The sequence below is a fragment of the Desmodus rotundus genome, chromosome 3, assembly GCF_022682495.2.
Source record: "Desmodus rotundus isolate HL8 chromosome 3, HLdesRot8A.1, whole genome shotgun sequence".
Lineage (NCBI taxonomy): Eukaryota > Metazoa > Chordata > Mammalia > Chiroptera > Phyllostomidae > Desmodus > Desmodus rotundus.
Window position 1 is genome coordinate 159,844,549 of NC_071389.1, and position 20,117 is coordinate 159,864,665.

The following is a 20,117-nucleotide window of genomic DNA, read 5'->3' on the forward strand; positions in this document are numbered from 1 at the left end:
CTGGGGACCCAAACCTGCACTGCAGGCATGTGCCCTGACCAGGAATCCAACTGACATTCTTTCGCTTTGTGAGATGATGTTCAACCAAATGAGCCACACCGGTCAGGGCTGGGATCTTAGAATCTTGATGAAACTGTGTGTCACTTGTCACAACCCCTGTCTCTTTGCCTGGTCCAATTCATTCATTCAACAGACTCTGCTGTAGGCAATTTGATATAACAGTGAACTATACAGACAAAATTTCTTGCCCTTGTGGATGCTTATATTCTTGTGTGGGGAGGGGAGCATTAAATAGTAAACATAACTGAATTATATAGTGTTTTAGAACATGAAAAATGCTGTGGAAAAAACCTAGAGTAGGATCTACAGTGAGATTTAGGATTTTTATTCTCGAGGTCAGCTGGACAGTTTTGTTTGATGGGCTCTGGCCCTCCATGGCCCTGCCTTCCTCTCCTTGTTTTGTTTGCCTAGGGCTTAATCCCAGTCTGGTGCAGGACGAGTCGTGGGGTCTATGACACACACCACAGAGATCCCAAGGAGAGGTAGGGCAGGGAAGAGCAGGGCAGGGCTGAGCACTGCTTCAGGGAGCTCAGAAAGTAGCTTCTGACATGATATATAGGTTTGGGGAAAGGAAGTAAAAGTGAAACTGAGAACTTACTAAAGACAAACTTTATTCTTGCCACAGTTTCCCCTAGGGCTATTTCCAGCAACATCTGTTTAAAAATGCAAAATCTAACGAACTTTCATTCTTTTCCATCTTCCACACGGAAATGAGCTTCCTACCCGAGGCTATCCAAATTAGAATTAATTACAATTAAATAAAATTAAAACTTCACGTTCTCAGCCTCGCTAGCCACATTTCAAGTGCTCCATAGCCATCTGTGCCAGCAGTTACCTTAATGGGCAGTGCCAATATAGAACATGCCCATCATTGTGGGAAATTCTGCAGGACAGCATTGCTCTGGACTGGAGCCTGGATGGATCCAGCACTGAGTGGGTCCCTGAACACAAGCCCCTCAAAGCCCTGAGATTAACCAGAGGTGGGCTTAGAACCAGGATTGAGCTTCAGGTCAGTAAGGAGGCAGGTATCAAAGATGAGTCAGGTATCAAAGATTATAGAGCCGAGAAAGCAAATCAGGTTAACCGGGTGGGCTGTCAGAGTAATAAGAATGAGCACAAGTGGAAAAGAGCTGGGGGAGAATCCAGCTGGCTGGGAGCGAGGGGTGTCTGTACAAGATCTGTGGGGAATACGTAAGAGAGCAGACACCCAGTGACTTCCTTGTTATTACTCTTCTGCCCCCAAGAGCTGAAGCTTCTTGCATCCACTCTTATGCCTGCCTTTCTCCTCCTAGATATTCAGCCACCCAGGTCAGATATTTAAAAAAAATCTTTAACGTTTTTTGAACTCACGCTCCCTACCCTCACTTCCTACCTAACCTGAATGTTCTCGTAGTCCCACTCCTGTTGCTCCCACCTGAGTTCATTCTCCATTTTTCTCTCCTTTGGACCATTGTACAAACCAGTCACCCTACTAGCACTGGTCTTTTCACTTGCCAGTCTTTCCGATGCACCACATGTGAATTCAGACTTCTTGAACCATAGCTTTGATCTTTATCTACTGCACCCCAAACTTTAGTGGCCCCTGCTGCCTCCAAAATCAAGTCCCTAGTCTTTCCCTTGTCATTGGAGACATTGTGTGAAAATCTCCAATCTATCTTTTCCTTTTTTGATTTTTTTATTGTATTTTTTCATTATCATTTAACCCCCTTGTACCCCACTCTCAACAATCACCACACTGTTGTCCGTGTCCATGAGTCCTTTTACCTTTTTGCTCAATCCCCCCCCAACCCCACCTCAGCATAATTGTCACCCTGCTCTCCATCTATGAGTCTGTCTCTATTTTGCTTGTTAGTTCAGTTTGTCCATTAGATTCCACATATGAGTGAGATCATCTGGTATTTGTCTTTCTCTGACTGGCTTATTTCACTCAGCACAATGTTCTCCAGGTACACCCATACAGTTGCAAAGGGTAAAATTTTCTTCTTCTTCTTCTTCTTCTTTTTTTTTTTACAGCTGAGTAGTATTCCGTTGTGTAACTGTCCTGTAGTTGTTTGTAGTTGTTTTATCCACCATCTAGTGATGGACACTTGGGCTGCTTCCATATCTTGGCAATTGTAAATAATGCTGCAATGAACATAGGGGTGCTTATGTTCTTTTGAATTAGTGTTTTGGGTTCTTTTGGATCTATTCTCAGAAGTGGGATTGCTGGGTCAGAAGGCACTCCCTTTTTAATTATCTGAGGTGTCTCCATACTGCTTTCCACAGTGGTTGCACCAATCTGCATTCCCATCAACCGTGCCCAATCTATCATTCCAATGTCCTCTCTACCTACAAACTTATGTTCTATTCTACAACCAAATTGGATGATGACTCCTAAGCCTGTCTTGCCATTCCCTATCTTGATTTACCCATGTTGTTCTTTCCACCTGGGCTACCTTTCCCCACCCTTTCAACTTCACCTTGTGTAACCCAACCTCACTTAAAGGCTTATTTTAAATTCTGCCCCTACCAAGTCTTTTCCTAATTTTCCCCTATGGCAAATGTCCTTCATTTACTTCTTCACGTTCACTCTCCACCCCTCTCCACTCTGCTCTGTGCCTTGGAAGCTGACCTGTATGGATGATGTCATTTGCCCTCCGGCTTCCAATTGGGTTTGGACAGCAGAACAAGATCAAAGGGCAAGAGTATTATGAAGGTCAGGGTAATTATCGCCCAGACTCCCTTCCTGTGTGGCTGCAGGTGGCAGAGACTGCACTGCTTACTGAAGGCTGCAGCTCCTCTCAGAGGCTGGGCTCCTCAGCTTCTGCCCTTTCAGGTCCTTCCAGGCCTGGGTGGGGGTGGGGATGGGTAATGGTGCTCTGCTAACCCTGCAGTGCTTTACCGTATTTTTCATTTCTCTTAATTTGTCCCATACCTTTGTGAGTAGTGGTTTCATGAAATGTTCCTCAATTATTCCTTTTGAATGTTCCATTCATTTCCTACCAATGTCCTGACTGGTATACTCCAAAGTAGACAAAATTTCTCTCCTTTGAATCCCTTTACCCTTAGGGCATTTCCTGTAGCCCTGGATTTCCTTCTTAGACCAAAAGCACTTATCATTTATCATCTATTGGTCACCACTCTGGAGGCAGAAAACACAGTGATGGGCAGTAGAGGTACAGTCCTGGCCACCTTGAGCCTGAGAAATAGAACTAGCATTTAATACATGCTTACCAGGTGGCTGGTACTTTAAAAGTCCTTCACATGTAGTAGATCATCAATCCACATAACCTTGAGATATATTTTATAAATGAGGAAATAGAACCTCAGAGAGATTCAGCCATTTGCCTTAGGTCACATAGGCAGGAAGTAGCAGAGCCAGAGTTCTAACAGGTGGCCTGACTCACAGTCTTACCACATCACTGCATTTTCTCTCACTAGCTTGGTGTCCTTTGCAATAACTAGCGCATGGCAGACCCTCAGCGCATACTTATTGGGCTGTTCTGAGTAGACAGTCCTTTCAGGAAAAGAAAACACCAATGGGATAATGCTTTCTGTAACAAAATGTTGATTTCAATAGCATTGAAGAATGTGGTTTTCTTTTTTTTTGTATTAGTTTCAAGTGTTTATCTGCAGTAGCAGGTGGCAAAAAATAGATTCTTGTCCCATTTAACCGAGTTAAATAGTTGGTCACATGGCTGGCTCTTTGTCACAAACAGAATTTTGTGCTTGTTGAACCCTGGGCAGGAGACAGCCTTTCTCATGACAAAGCAGTGTTCAGTAGATAGTATTTGCAGCAAAAGTTTAGGTGTAACAGAATAGCACCCAACTTGTAATCATTAATAGGAAACCATGTAAGAATTCATTGCAGCTGTGACTTCTACTGGCGAATCATTCTGTTGAAATATAATGTACTCAAAAAGCAGCAAAAACTGTAGTTAGAAATCACTGTAATGGCTTTCATGAAAGCTGTCGCTAATTTAGGGCCCAATTAAAACTAGAAATCCAATTATTGCTGAATAACATAATTGCAAGAAAGTAACTTGAATTGCACATATGTCAGTAATTAAGGAGGAAGCTTTAATAACAGAATCTGTCAGAACCATTATAAGGAGGGGCCCAAGAGTCTGAGGATCTGCTCTGTGTCTCCTCCAGGGTGGGTCACAGCAAGAAATGCCCAGTCATGGCAGGCTGGCACTTAGCTCTGAATCTTGTAAGCATGACATCCTTTCACAGCCTGGCTCACAAGGTCCTGGTAAGATAAATGCAGAATTTATGTTAAGAACCTTAACATAAACCTAATGCAGAACCTTAGGTTAAGGTTGATATCTGACTCCACATCCTATGAACATCAAATACATTGTTAACCCTGAAAAATTAAATATCAGGAGGTGCTATTTGTTAAATATTTGAGATGCTCTAGAAGGCAGTTGGCAGTATAAATGTCAAATGCTGTACTTTTATAGTTCAGACTCAGATTTTTGACCTTGTGGATAATTTCGTTGCATCGATTCCGTTGTTTGCAGCGGAGTGGCCAGGCTGCTAGGGCTGTGGGCTTATGGAGCCACAGACGGGGCACACCCTGTGTATCAGCTGTTAAAAGCTCTGCTCTGGGTGGGGCAGAATGTATGTAGCTCCCTTTTCCAAAAAGGTCTGGTGTATTTCTCTCTATCTGCGTGGCCTGCAGAGGGCGCTAGCAGCACCTTTGGCAGAACCGCAGGTAGGGTTTTTCATTTTATTGCAGGGACTACCAGATAGTGTGAACTTTCACTGAAAGGGCCACAAATCAAGGATTGTGTGCATCCGAATCACCTGGTGGGTTTGTTAAAACACAAATGCTGGGCCCTACCTCAGAGTTTCTGAATCAGTAGGTCTGTGGTAGGGCTTGAGATTCTGCAGTTCTAATAGGTTCCCAGGTAATGCTGACAGTTTGGTCTGGGAACCATACCAGTAGGGAAGGGAGAGTGCCCAAACTGGGAGGACCAGGCCAAGGAGTACTGATCCAAAAAGAAATAGCCTTAACCTTCAGTTATGGGTTTTCAACCTGGGCTGTCTGTAGAATCATTGTGTGGTGCTTTGAAAAATACCGATGCCCAGTCCCACAAATTCTGACTTAATTCAAAGGGGCAGTGAACTTTCATCACTGGTAAACCCTGGTCAGTCGAATCTACTGGGCGGGGCCTGGTGACAGTGGTGCAGCAGTTAGGTTAAAGTCATGGAAGACCCCTGATTTGGGAGGGTGGGGGTGCTGACAGGAGCTAGGAAGAGGGTCAGAGGCCTCACCAGATTGGGGTTCAGACTATGGCTCCAGCCCGACGGGACATCAGGCAGACAGCAGACAAGGCACATCATAAGAATATTAGTTAATGATTGCTGGGGGGGGCATAAGGGGACTAACTGGTAATAGAAAAGTATATGATAAAGATAAAAGAAGAATATTAGTTAACATAGGCACCATTTCTTGAGGGTCCTACTATGTGCCAGGTGCCTTATGCGCTTTTTAATACTGGAAATAGTTCTATGAGGAAGGTGTATAATCTAATTTTACTGTGAAAGAAACTGGAGCTCTGAGAATTTACATAGATTATTCAAGTTCACAGGTGGTGAGGCTCTCACTTCAAATCTGATCCTGAAGCCTGAGCTCTCCCAGTGGGTGAGCCAAATGGGTGAAGGGAGGGGGCTACGCCTCTGGGAACTCTAAGCTCCAAGACTGTTTCCAGAAGGATCTGGTGAGACAGAAGCTTCTAACATCCTACATGTCCCTGTCAGGACTGGCTCAAAACCTGGATGAGCGGAGTTTTCAGGTAAAGGGCCTCACTCTGTACCTCTGCTGAGTGGGCGGGGGAAGTAGGAGCTGAGAGTCACAGCCAGTGCCCTGTGGACTGTAGTCCTCAAGCAGGAGGGAGACACTTAACCTGAATTATAAAGAGGGAAGATCCTTGAATTACATTTCTGTGGCTGGTATAAAAAGGTACCAAAAACTGGGTGGCTTGAAATAACAGAAATGTATTCTTTCAGGGTCTTGGAGGACAGAAGTCTTAAATCAAGGTGTCAGCAGGGCCCCATTCAATCTGGCTGCTCTTCCTCCCCCCTTCCGCTTCTGGGGGCTGCGGCAATTCTTGGCTTTCTTATGACCACATCACTCTAACCTCTGCCTCTGTCTTCACATCACCTTCTCCTCTCTGTGTTTTCTCCTCTTGTGTCTCTTAGAAGGTCACTAGTCATTGGATTTAGGGCCCACCTGGGTGATCTAGTATAATCTGATCTCAAATTTCTTAACTTAATGATATCTGCAAAAACTTTTTCTGAGTAAGGTTACTGCCACAGGTTTTAAGGACTTGGACATATTTCTGAAGGCCAACATCTAACCTACTATGATCCTTAAATAAATAAGGGTTTCCTGGGAAATCAAAGGTAAAAGGTATTTTACCCTTGCTGAGGAATGGATGAGGTATTTTTCAAAAAGTCACAGTGAAATAGTTCTCTATTGACTTGGAAGCCCTGATTTTACAAATAATGTTTTTGGTAAATATGTTTTCCCTCCCTTTGTACCTGGCCTAGCTTTGGGATTTGCTTTGACCAACAGAATACTGTGGAGGTGACTTTCTAGACTTCTGAGCTCTGGCCGAAGGGGCCCAGCAACTTCTGCTTTGCCTGCTGGGAGCTAGCTGCTTTGTAAAGAAGCTTGGGCCACACAGCTGAAGAATGTGGGAAAAAGAGAGACCCAGTCAGCCCCCAGCTGTTCCAGCCGCATTGTCAGACACATGAGTGAAGCCATTTTGGAGTTTCCAGCTGAGCTCCCAGCTGAATGCAGCCATGAGAGTGAGCCCAGTCAACACCACGTGGAACAGAAGAACTGTCAGTCTGAGCTCAGAAAAGGTACAGAACTGAGAAAAATTGTTTTATGATTTTTCTCAGTCCTGTCAAGCCAGTAAGTTCTGGGACAGTTGTATAATAATATAAGGGGGACCCCACAAAAGTCTGGAATTATCTTCTGGAAGGTGTGCATGCCCCTTGTAGTTCATGCTTCCCCCCACTAGGTGAGTGTTCCAGGAACCCATCTGTATCAGTGTACCAGCTGGCCTTGTTGTGAGAGGCTGCATTCAGCTTCAGTGAAATTTGTTTTGAAGACCCTTTCAATGCATTTGCCCATTCCATGATGGGTGATTTATGAGTGTATCTGTCCACACTGTGCTGAGTGTTCAGCAGTTTTTAACCCAAAACAGCATGACCTCTGTGCCCCCACCCTCCCTATCACCTGATCTCATCCCAAGCAACTTTTTTTTTGTTTTCCTGATGAAAACACTCCTCAGGGGGAATTGTGTTGCCGATGTGGATGAGGCAAAACAAAACATGGCTGAAAAATGAGTGGATCCAAAAACTATGGTATATTTACACAATGGAATTCTACACAGCAGAGAGAAAGAAGGAGCTTATACCCTCTGCAACAGCATGGATAGAACTGGAGAGCATTATGCTAAGTGAAATAAGCCAGGCGGTGAGGGACAAATACCATATGATCTCACCTTTAACTGGAACATAATCAATAGAAGAAAAAAGGAAACAAAATATAACCAGAGACATTGAAGTTAAGAACAATCTAACAATAGCCAGGGGGGAGTGGGGTGGGGACAGTGGGAAGAGGGGATTACAGGAACTACTATAAAGGACACATGGACAAAATCAAGGGTGAGGGTGGAGGTGGGGGAGGGAGGTGGGTTCAGCTGGGATGGGGTGGAGGGATGGGGAGAAAAGGCATACAACTGTAACTGAATAACAATAAAAATTAAAAAAAAACATGGCTGAAGCTCTAAAAGGCATCAAAATCGAAGAGTTCAAAACTGTTTTGAACAGTGGAAAGAATATCTCAATAGGTGTATTACATCAAATGGAGAGTACTTTGAAGGTGACTGAAGTTTAAACATGTAAGAATAAATACACGACTTTTTTATAAGTAAATTCCATTTTTTGGGTCCCCTCTCATAGCTGATAAAACCAAAGGTGGTACAGTGTGTCATTCAGAATTAGGAAAATCATTATGCGGACTAAGGAAAATAATAGATACTGTATAAGTAGAAACATGCTTTACTATTGGGGATGAAAGTCTTTTTTTTACTCTTTTGCCTTGGACATTGTTCAGGACCTGAAAAGAAAGTGTGCACAGGACACAGAGAACACAAAGAAAGCTATGTGGGAGGAAGTGCCTCGTGTTCTTGCTGTTTGGGAAATACCGCTTATGGGGAAGACAACTTTAGACAAACTGATGTTGAGTTTTGGTTTTATTACTCATTTACTGCAAGACTATGGGAAAGTCACATGTTTCCTCTGAGTCCCATGTAGGACTCTTTCTGTGGCTGATAACTGTTACTAGTGGTTTGGCCCCTGATATGTGCCAGGCCTGCCGTAGGTGCTGTCCTGCATAAGACTGTGGATTATTCCAACAATCCTATGAGGAGCATAGTCCTCATGTTCAGATCAGAAAGCATTGGCTCTCATAGGGTTAGTAGCCTGCCGTAGGTCACTTCAGGGTGGAGGGGGAAGAAGGAAGGGCAAGCAGGTAATCTAACCCAGCCAACGAACTCCAAATCTGTGCTTTTTCTACTGGGCTACAACAATGGTCTCAATTCTCCCCTTTTGTTGAGAGGCAGGTATCAGCCAGCCACCCAAGCAGGTCCTAGTGAGTGTTGGCCACTCACTGTGGCACACAGGCATGGTTCGAGAGCATCTGTAAAACCATCGTAGAATATCGTATTTTTCTGACTAAGATGTGCCTAGGTTTTAGAGGAGGAAAATAGGGAAAAAAAACCCCACTCCACCACTGCCTCCCCCCACCCAGCGAGACAGGTAAGCTACATTCAGACTATAAGATGCACCCCCATTTTCGTCCCCAATTTGGGGCGGGTTAAGTGTGTCTTATAGTCCGAAAAGTATGGTACATTCTTTACAGCTTTTCAGTGCATGTCTTTCTCCTTTAGTTGGTTTCTGAGCATCATTTCTATGTCTCCCTCTCCCTCATCCACAATCAGCAGTTCACTACTAGTGATTTTTATTCTTTGCCACATTTCTTTTATCTATCACCTCCTCCGTTCTGCCTTTATCCTGGGTTGGGCCTGGCACCATCTTGTAAGAAGCTCCTTATCTGCTTCACCTTCTGTCTCTTGATCTGTTTGTTCAGCCTTCACACAGCCACCAGAGTTATCTTTCTACATACAAGTTCGAGGCTGTCATTTGCTTGTTCAGAAAACTTTGATGGCTTTTTACTGCCTATGGGATAAAGAAAAATAATAAAAAAAATTAGGATGTGAATAACTAGTATTTATGGCTAATGGTATTTCCTAACTGAAAAAAACAACACAAAACAAAGCACAGCATCCAACCTTTTCTATTCCACTTGGCCCTGCAGTGCCTGAAGCTGTGAGATTAGAGGCTCTCTATCTGGGAGGAAGGAGAGCTACTGTCCACCTCCCACACGGTGTAGCCAAGGCCAAGTACGAGAATTTGCTTTTGTTAATTTATGTCGTCTATGACAGATAAACTTCAGCTGCTGGAGATTTCTCTGAAGTATTTCTTTATTTTTTTTTGTTCTTTTTAATTTTTTAAAATTTAATTTTATTGTATTTTTTTACATTACCTTTTAGTCCCTTTATACACCCCTGCCCCCAACAATCACCACACTGTTGTCCATACCCATGAGTCCTTTTTCCTTTTTGCTCAATCCCTCTACCCCCTAACCTCCCTCCCTACTAGCTGTCATCCTGCTCTCTGTCTGTGAGTCTGTCTTCCTTTTACTTGTTAGTTCAGGTTGTTCATTAGATTCCACATATGAGTGAAGTCATATGATATTTGTCTTTCTCTGACTGGCTCATTTCACTCAGCATAATGTTCTCCAGGTGCATCCATATAGTCACAAAGGGTAAAATTTTCTTCTTTTTTACAACTAAGTAGTATTCTGTTGTGTAAATGTCCCATAGTTGTTTTATCCACTCATCTACTGATGGACACTTGGGCTACTTCCATATCTTGGTGATTGTAAATAATGCTGCAATGAACATAGGGAAGCTTATGTTCTTTCAAATTAGTGTTTTGGGTTCCTTTGGATATATTCCCAGAAGTGGAATCACTGAGTCAAAAGGCAGATCCATTTTTAATTATTTGAGGTAACTCCATACTGCTTTCCACAGTGATTGCACCAATCTGCATACCCACCAACAGTGCAAGAGTTCCCCTTTCCCCACATCCTTGCCAGTGCTTGTTGTTTATTGTTTTATTGATGATATAGCCATTCTGACAGGTGTGAGGTGATATCTCATTGTGATTTTAATTTGCATTTCTCTGATGATTAGTGACCTTGAGCATCTTTTTGTATGTCTATTGGCCATCTGTATGTCCTCTTTGGAGAAGTATCTATTCAGACCTTTTGCCCATTTTTTAACTGGATTGTTTGTTTTTTTTGGTGTTGAGATTTGTAAATACTTTGTGCATTTTGGATGTTAATCCCTTACCAGATGTATTGGTGAATATGTTCTCCCATTCTGTGGGTTGTCTTTTTACTTTGTCGATGATTTCCTTTGCTGGGCAAGATCGTTTTAGTTTGATGAAATCCCATTTGTTTATTTTTTTTTCTTTTGTTTCCCTTGCCTGGGGAGATATATCCAATAAAAAATTGCTATGAGCAATGTCCAAACTTTTGCTGCCTATGTTTCCTTCTAGGATTTTTATGGTTTCAGGTCTAAAATTTAAGTCTTTGATCCATTTTAACTGTATTCTTGTGTGTGGTGTAAGAAGGTGGTTTAGTTTCATTTTTGTGCACATATCTGTCCAATTTTCCCAATCACCACACTGTTGACTCTCTATCTGATTGATTGCTGGCCTCCATTTCATCTAGTCGTCTTCTGTAGAATTCTCTTGTTTTTTTTTTCACTTGGGGTCTGTTTCTTTGTCTTCCAAGTTTGGCTGTTTCTTTGTATTTTCTGCCTTTGTTGTAAACTAATCAGCCATTAAACGGATCAGCTATTAAACTAATCAAGCTGCAATCCTCAGCCCAGTTTAAGTACCACAGGGTGGGGCAGAGTAATTCCTGTGGGTGGGGCACTTGCTTCCCCTCAGGCTGATGCCACCTGGAGAGGAGTACTCTGCCTGAGAAAGATGGCTTCTGCTGTATGGGGAATGACTCAGCACAGGGATTCTGGCAGCTGTTCATTCAGTGCTCTCCCCAGAGGCACCAGCCCTAGACTCTCCTCAAACAGCTCTAGTCCACTCTACCTGCCCTCTGCTCGATTGCAGGGTAAGTAGCTGGAAACAAAATTTTGTGTGTTGGGCCTTTAAGAGGCTCTCTGCATCTCCAGCCATCTCTCCCTCTCCCTGGCAGACAGAACCCTGCTGCTTTTCACAGCTGGATGGTATCTGGGTTCCTTTCCTGGCTCTGGTGCTCTAGGCTGGGGAGCCCTGCTTGGGGTTTAGATCCTACACTTCTCAGGGGGACCTCCCCAGCCACAGAAATATCCCTCCAGTTCTTCAGCTGCTGCCTGTGGGATCCCAGACAGCCCTCTTGTGTTTCCACACTCCCTATCAGTCACATTGTGATGAAGTGATTTCTTCCATCTGTCCTTGGTTATAAGGCTTCTCTCTAGCTCGTGTTCAGTTGGTTATTCACGATGCTTTCTCTATAATTCAGTTGTAATTCTAGACTGGTCCTTGGAGGTTAGTGTAGCTTCCAGTTACTCCTCTGCCATCTTGGATCTCTCTTTAGGAGGTGTTTCAATTTGTTTTTGGAAAGAAAAGTATTAACAAAACGTTTGTTTATGCATTATTATTACTATTATTACTATTATTAACTCTCTTGACAATGAGAGTGCACATGAAACTGTTGCTCTTTTATTTTCTATTTAGAAAGGATGGCCCATCTCTACCTCTTTTCTGCCTCCATTTGATTTATTGTACATTTAAACTTACTTTTTGGTAGGACTAGGTATGAGCTAGAACTCACTTCTAACAAATGATGAGCATCATTTGATAAAGACCCAGTTTATGAAGTTTCATTAGCCTGGTCATCTCTAGAACTTCCCAGTAGAGAAGAATCAAGTTAATCAGAGCTATCCTTGATCAAACCTTCAAATGGGAACAAGGGTACCCACTTGGATTTCATTGGGTTTTCATGCTGGGCAAGAGCCTCTCCAGTGAGTAGAGAGGAAACAGTTAATGTTAATATCCAAAATGAAATCTAAGCTGAGGTTGTCAAGAAAATAGTATATCAACAATGCAGATTATTTTGATTGTGCAACCTATAAAGAGAACCTGCTTGGGAGCCCTAACCATCAAGGGTGGTCACTTCCAGGTGACAGGTGGGAGTGAGTGGGAGGGGAAAAGACCTGTGAATGGGGATGAGAAAGAAGGAGCATGAATTCATAAATAGCTTTGCATTCACAAGCAATAGCTGCTAAAGGAATAGAATTTTCTGATGATTTATAGTTTATTCCAGGTTTTTCCCAAACTTCTCAATACCAAGGACCTCTTTAGTGATTGACACATCACTCATGTACCCAGATTTAAAAATATCTACAAAATGATTTTATTAAGTGATGACTAATATATATATATATTTATTAGCCAAACAACAACGACCACGATGATGACGACAACCACACGTGGTTGTCAGTCAGAATGTCTGATGAATGTGAGAGCTGATCTAATTCTGGCCAGATACAAATGAGCTTTTTGTTGATGTTGGTGCATGCAGTTTATTGTTTAATTTTTGCTAGACCTTCACAAGTATAAAAATACTTAAGGGCCTTCATTTGCACCTTCTCAAATTGCTAAGGGTCTAGGAGACCCTAGAATTATGCTAGGTTAATTTATAATCTTTCTCGATAGGACATAACTATCCCAAGATATTAATAAGGGTTAAATGTACAATTTTGGGTGTTACAAAGTTATGTGATGAACTTCTGCTGAACACTGGTCAAGACAAGCCAGAGATAACTGAATTATGAGCACTTAAAATTAATCTGTGCTAACCTGTCAGGAGAAATTTATGATTTCATTTCTAGAAATAGGGTAAAGAAATGAAATAAAGCCTAATTCCAGGGTGTAAATTAGGGAAATCAACCTCTTCCCGTTTGGTCCTGAATAAACTGCCTCCTATTTGATATGCTCAAGAGCATGGTCTTCCCTTTAATTCACATTGTGAAGTAATTGGCCTGGTGGAAATCAGAAACATGCAATGTAATATATTAGTTTTACTCAATGATTCTTGAGAGGTGATACCTCAATTAACAAATCCTCAGGGAAAGAGGCAGTGTTGAAAAAAATAGGCTCCAATCTCATCTCCATAAATCAAGCCAAGCAGAACTGCTACTAGGCACTGGCAAGACGGAAACGCCTGTAAGCAGGGCGGCTCTCAGCCCTGCCCAGTGTGGGCAAACAAGGTCATTCTTTGGCAAATTTATAACATATCTTAACGTTCTTTGTTTCTCCGCCTTCCATCTTCTGTTACCTCTTAATGGCTGCCTCTGCCCCAACTTAAGGAATCCCATGTCCTCTTTTTTGTTCCTCCTTCTCCTCCATGGGAAACTGATTTTGTAGAAATTATGTTTGTCAGTTAGTACACAGAATGTCGATTTAATGTGAATGAAGTTTGAGAATGTGGTAAACCAACCAGGCCTTTGATTCAAGCTCCGGAATCGAGGGACTCAGGACTGTTTGCCTTGGTACCCGCAGGTCTGGCTGAGTACCCGGCAGGCAAGTAGCAGACTGTTGTTGAATGGATAATGAAAGGGTTAGTTCCATTTTGCTTGAAGAAATTCAAGCTGAAAGGGCTAAGAGAGGGAAAGGCTTGGGTGGGGTAGAAATGTCGGGAGGTTTCGGACAGTGGGTGAATTGAAATCCCAGTAGGTGCCCTCTGAGGGTAAACCTGGCAGTTCTTCCAGGTGTCTGAGTGTTTCTTCTCCTTCCTCCCACGCCCTAGCCTTTTTTTAGTCTCTGGGGCAAAGAAGGAGGGAGTGTGGCTCTTCCATGCTGGGAATCCCTTTATAGTTATTTTGCTCCAGTTAGGACCAGCTACATCATTTGTTGGGCCCAAGGTAAAATGAAAATGAGGCATCCCTTGTTCAAATCTCTTAAGAATTTCAGGAAAATCAAAACAACAATGATGTATGTCTTCACTCTCACTAGGATGGCTGTAATAAAAGAAAATGGACAATAACAAGTATTGGTAAGGATGTGGAGAGATTGGAGCCTTTATACAGTAAAGCCTCACTTAGCATTGTTGGCAAGTGAAACTATATAGCAAACCACTTTTACCATAGGCTAATTAATATAAACAAGAGTTAAGCTCCTATGGTATATTTCTGGCCACAAAAGCACCACCAAATTTCTAAATAAATACCCCAAATACTTCTAATATTAAACACTGAAATAAATGTGAGGTATACAAACATTGAGAAAGATTAATAAAAACAAGATAATGATTTTCCAACCTGCTTATTCTAATTCCGGGATGCTGGTGGCCAGAACCTATCCTCCCAGCTCAGGGTACCACATGGGACCCAACCCTGGACATCAGAGGTGACTGAGCAGACAGAAGATCTTGGTTCTGGTCCTGAATTTGCCAATAGCTGGCTGTGTGAACTTGAGCAAGTTGCTTAACCTTTCTGAGCTTCAGTATCTTCGCTGTGAAATGCGGGAGTTGTGGACTTAAAGCTAGTGGTCAATAGACAGGTGAATATTGGTTGAATTTTCTGCAGTGGGATTTGAACCACCCTGATCTACTTGTCTTTAAATCAGACCACTCCGTTTTGATCATTATCTAGGTTGGTATATTCACTGTTTACAGTAGTGAAGGACAACAAAGAATGTATCAATTGTGAACAAACAGCAGAGCTGACAGACACCACATCCACACCCCCACAGCAAAACGAGAAGGAAAGGCAAGATTCCAGGCAAGCAAGAGACGGTCAGGGTCTCACTGTCCAGAGGCCAGAATGGGGCAGAACCGGGCCACCAGGCAGCAAGGGGTTCCATACAGAGGGCAGTAGGAGAACTGACAGTTTGATAAGTACAGGTTCCAAAACATTCCACAGAAACGAAATCACAGCTAATGTTGGGAAAGCGGCAGAGCACAGTCCCTGAGAAGGACACGAAGTCGTCTTTGCATGGGCCCATCTGTAAGCACACTTTGAAGCAGCTCTTCTGTGCAAATACATCCCTGCCAAATCAGCAATAGTTAATCCTATTTTTTATATACAGACCATATTTATTCCTCAGAAGCAAACGTTGGAAGAACTCTGAGGCCACAGTACTGCTACCAAGTGAGAAACGTGGGAATTACTTTCCTCTGTATTAGCAAAAGGGGACACCTGAAACTAATACAAAATAATATTGAATATAAATTGTAAGTGAAATTTTTTTTAAAAGGAGAAAAGCCCATTTCGCTGCACCCCATTTTGCCTATGCCCTGTTGGGGGCCCTGGAGCCACACCTGCTCAAGCAGGCACTAGAGGAGCAGAGCGTCCAGGGCCATGCTACTGAGGGACTCGGTTATTTTTTTTTCACGTTTTACAAAGCATTCCAGTATTCTCCCTTCAACTTTGCCATATTCTCACAGGCCCTAAATTTGCAATGTTTAGCAGCAGGAAGTTTGTCTCCCATTCCCACAATGCTCCCAAAACTTGTCCCACAGGAGCACCCCCACTTTGGTGACGTGAGCTCTCTACATGATAAAATAAGCAGGAGGGCTCACTCAATACCTAGGATAAGGTCCCCGTCTAGGCTGAAAGAGGACATTCACCACACAAGCATCCAAATGCATGGATGGTGGCAAAGTGGGGCCGGTCCCTCTGGAGACCACATCCCACGAGGCAGCCAGTGACCTGCGAGCCTCCTGTCTGCTGCTGGAACAGGTGATGGAGTCTTGGTCCTCCACCTCCAGCTGGGCCGGGGTGCCTGCTTCACTACTTGGCTGCACATCAAACCTGAATCTAATCTGTCTCATTGACAAGCCCTGCCACTCACAGTAGGTCTTCATCAGCAGGCCATCATCAGCTTGCCCACGGGGTGTGTCTCTTGATCTGGACCACAGAGCCATCCTGCCCTGCCACTTTCAGGCTGATATGGTCATTCTCTACCTTCATGGCCTCCTTGGGCTTCTCCTTGGACATGGCTGTGAGCGGTGGCAGGGTGGTGGAGCTGCGGCGGGTAATTAGGCCGTGCGGGAGCAGACAAGTCATGCTTTCCATCTGCTGCTCCCCCTTGCAACTCTAGGTTGCTATCTTTGGTTAACTATTTTTCAGTTTTGGCAAGCAGGGTTGTTGTGAAAAGTGAGATAAATAGCATTTACAAAGTGCCTGGCTCAGGGTAGACCCCCATTAAATGTTAACTATTAGTTTTTGCGTTATCAGAATCTAAAGTACTGATGAGAATGTGTCATTAGAATCCATCCTAGTTAGATCTGATACCCTTTAATAATTGCAGGCATCCTTCTGTCTGGTATTGAAGACCGTGTAGAATGTTAGTGTTGGGTGGAAGAATATATTTTACTCTAGCTTCCTGATTTAGATTGTATCAGCAGGGAGGTTTCTCAAAAATCCAGCCTACATCTACCTAACACGTAGCTCCTGTGTCCTAAGGATAGAGCCATCAATTACAAAGAAAACAAAAAAGTCAGGAAAAATATCTGCAACAGGATGCATCAATGTGGTTTCCATGGTTAAGCAAACTCATCTTTGATCTTTGGGAAGGAACAGCAACAGAAGTTCAGAGCTTGAGGTTTGCTTTGCAGGCTGGGTCTGACCAGTTGATGGAGGCTTGTCACAGTTCTGAGTCTCCAAGGTCTTTGTTGGGTGTTTTTTGTTGTTCTTTGGTCCCAGAACTTCATCAGATTTACATGTTGGAGATATAATTAGCTATAGACTGATTGCAAAGAATCAGCCATAATTTAAAAATACAAATTAACATAAAATGGCAAGCATTAAAAGTTGATGTTAACTTGAAGCTCATTTATTTTTGCATCCAGATGAGCCTTATTAAGTTACTTAGTCCATCTAAACATCAGGAGTTTTTTCTCATAAGCTATGCTGTGATAATTTTTTACACGCTAAACTCTGATAACAATTTTGGAAAAAGGAAGGCCCAGGCTGCTCTTGGTATTCAACTTTTGGTTTCTTCCATGACCTGAAACTGCTATACAGCTGCGCATATTAAAGTTCAGAATCTAAACAGGGACTTCATGTTTTCTAACAAGCTGTCACATGGAAGTTATATTTTGACTGTCGGTGCCCTGTGGTTTTCTTCACTGTCAGCACAACCAGTAACTTTGGGCAGGTGGATGGAATGCAGATGGGAACGGAATGTACGGAAATGTAGCAGGGCTGTGAGATATGGGCTTAAATAAGCAAATTAAGCCAATTGGCTTAGAATTATGATGGTTGGCTTTCTAATGCATATTCAGAGAGGGCTGGAAAAATGTATGAAATTTAATTGTACATAAAGCTGTCATAAGAAAATATATACTGAATATCAAGTAGGGTAAACTTCTTTTGGAGAGTTATTCTATGAAAGTTAAAAAAATTTAAAGAATGTTATAGTTCGATAAATAACAGGAAGAAATAGGTGGTGCTGGTGAACAGTTTTCAGAACAAGAAAAAATTACACAAACATATTTAATAGGTGACATATATTTGATATACATATTAGCAATTTCTCCATTGAATATGTAAGACAAGTTTGGGGAAAAGAACTTAAAAAGTGAGATTATTGTAACATTTTATAATCCAAAGGCTTAAGAAAATGTGTCAATAATATTTAGATAACCATTAATTTTGTGATGCTATGGGCATTAGCATCAATGGATGGATACTTTGTTCCTTTGTTTTGAAAACCCAATATTTTATAAACCAGACTTAAAATGACTGAAAATACCTGGTAGTTCATCAATGAGAGGTTGCTTCTCAAATTTTAATGTGCATGTGAATCACTTGGGAGATTCTTCTTAAAATGTAGATTTAAAAAAATTGTTTTTATTGAGGTAAAATGCACGTAACATAAAATTAATCATTTTAAAGTATACATTTCAGTGGCATTTAGTATATTCAAAATGTTGTGCAACCATTATCTCCATTTAGTTCCAAGACATTAATGCCATCAAGGAAACCTCATATTCTTCAATCAGTTAGTCCCCATTCCTCCCTCTTCCTGAGACCCCGGCGATCAACAGTCTGCTCTCTGTTTCTGTGGGTTTATCTCTTCTCTATTTTTCAAGTAAATGGAGCCATGTAATATGTGATTTTGTGCCTGGCTTCTTTCACTAAAATGCAGATTTCGATTCGAAGGTTTGGGGGCAGAGCCTGGGGTTCTGCATTTCTAACATGCTCCCAGATGACGCCAGTGCTGCTGGCGTAAGGGTGGTGGTTGGGTGGAGCTGAGCTCCCAGAGGGAGGGGCTGCAGCCCAGTGAGTGAGGAGCAGGGCAGGCTAAAGCGTGCACTGGCTGACTTCAGCGGGACGACCAGCGTCTTGACCCCCTGATGGCATTGAATGGTGTTGAGGATCCCCAGCCGATCTTTCCCACAGAGTGTGTAAAACCTCAGAACACGTGTCCTGCAATTTGTGCTTTCTTTTGTTCACTTATTTTTGCCATCCGTATCAACGGTTGACAAACCACCACCAGGAGTCCAAATCTAGCCCACTGCCTGTGTTTGTATAACATGCAAGCTAAGAATGATTTTTAGTTTCTTTGATGGTGGAAGAATAATATTTTGCGGCATGTGAATATTACATGAAATTCAAATGTCAGTGTCCATAAATAAAGTTTTCCTGGTACAGAGCCATGTTCATCTGTGTACATATTGTTGATGTTTGCTTACACGTTAAAACAGCAGAGATGACAGAGACCATATGGCTGCCAAGCCAAATATATTTACTGTCTGGCCTTTTATAGACGAAGTTTGCCAACTCCTGATCTGTATGATTACTTCTCACTGCGAGTGCAGAATATAGACAGCCTACTAAGTCCTTGTGAAGAGAAAGGAGGTCCGATGAGGCACACAGATCTACAGTTTAAATGTTATCAGAAAAAATGAGCTCATACAGGTGAGTGTTTCAAAGCACAGCTTTTAAAGAAGTTCAAATTTTCTAGTTAAAACAAAGAGCTAAACATCTGACTTCTGCTCCTGACCAAGCATTAGAACCCCTTTTTCCACTTTTTTTAAAAAAAGCTATTCTTGGCCACCTATTTTGAGCCTCTTCACATTTCCACGGCTGTAAAGCTGTATGTGAAAATGTCGAGTGCTTTTTGAGAATGGATTTTACACTTGCCATTTTCAAGTGCAGTGGATTTACACTTCAAAAAGTCAGACATGACTTCATAATTGAATCGCACCTGATCTTTTCAAGTTCTGGGCAAGGACAAACACAGAACTAGACTGAGTTCTTAGAGGTTGAATCTACCCTGAATTCAAGTCCTCAAAATGAATAACATATAACTTGTGCAGGTAAAATGCAGACAAGGAGGAAATACTTTTGAGTTTCAGACCAAGTTTTTGATAGAAGTGCACACTGCTAGCTCTCTTTGATCATTTTTAGGTATTTAAAAAACAATGGGCTGGATGAGCTAGGATTTATGATATATTCACATTTCACTGGGAAAGGCACTAGGGTAATCTCTAAGGAAATGACAGCCTAAGTATTAGGGATTTTCTTAAATTTTCCTACCTTAAAAATAAGTGGACTAGAGGCTGCCATTACCAAAAGCCCAAGGCTTCCACTAAGAAAGGTTCAGCAGAGGTTGTTGACTTCTCAGAATCTCAACAACAGACACACACACATCTAAACTGTCATAAACACGTTATCTTCATAGCTTTTTTGAGAAAAGGGAATGTATTTAAACCTGGTGTTCTAGGAAATGTTTTTTTTAATATAATGAATTAGGAAACCAAGTGAAACATTTCTCTCTGAATCACTAAAAACCAGACAGGCAAATATTTTGGGCAAAATTTAGGCTCTTTGCATCAAAGATATGCACTGATTTGAGTCTTTGAGTTTTATTTGCCTCTCAAATATTAAAGAAGAAAAACATTGTACTTCAGT

General features: G+C 42.2%; 1 pseudogene; it reads right to left on the reverse strand.

Moving 5' to 3' along the window:
* Positions 1-15,800: 15,800 nt before the first annotated feature.
* Positions 15,801-16,193, reverse strand: LOC128780405 (small ubiquitin-related modifier 3 pseudogene; annotated as a pseudogene).
* Between the last annotated feature and the right edge of the window lie 3,924 nt (positions 16,194-20,117).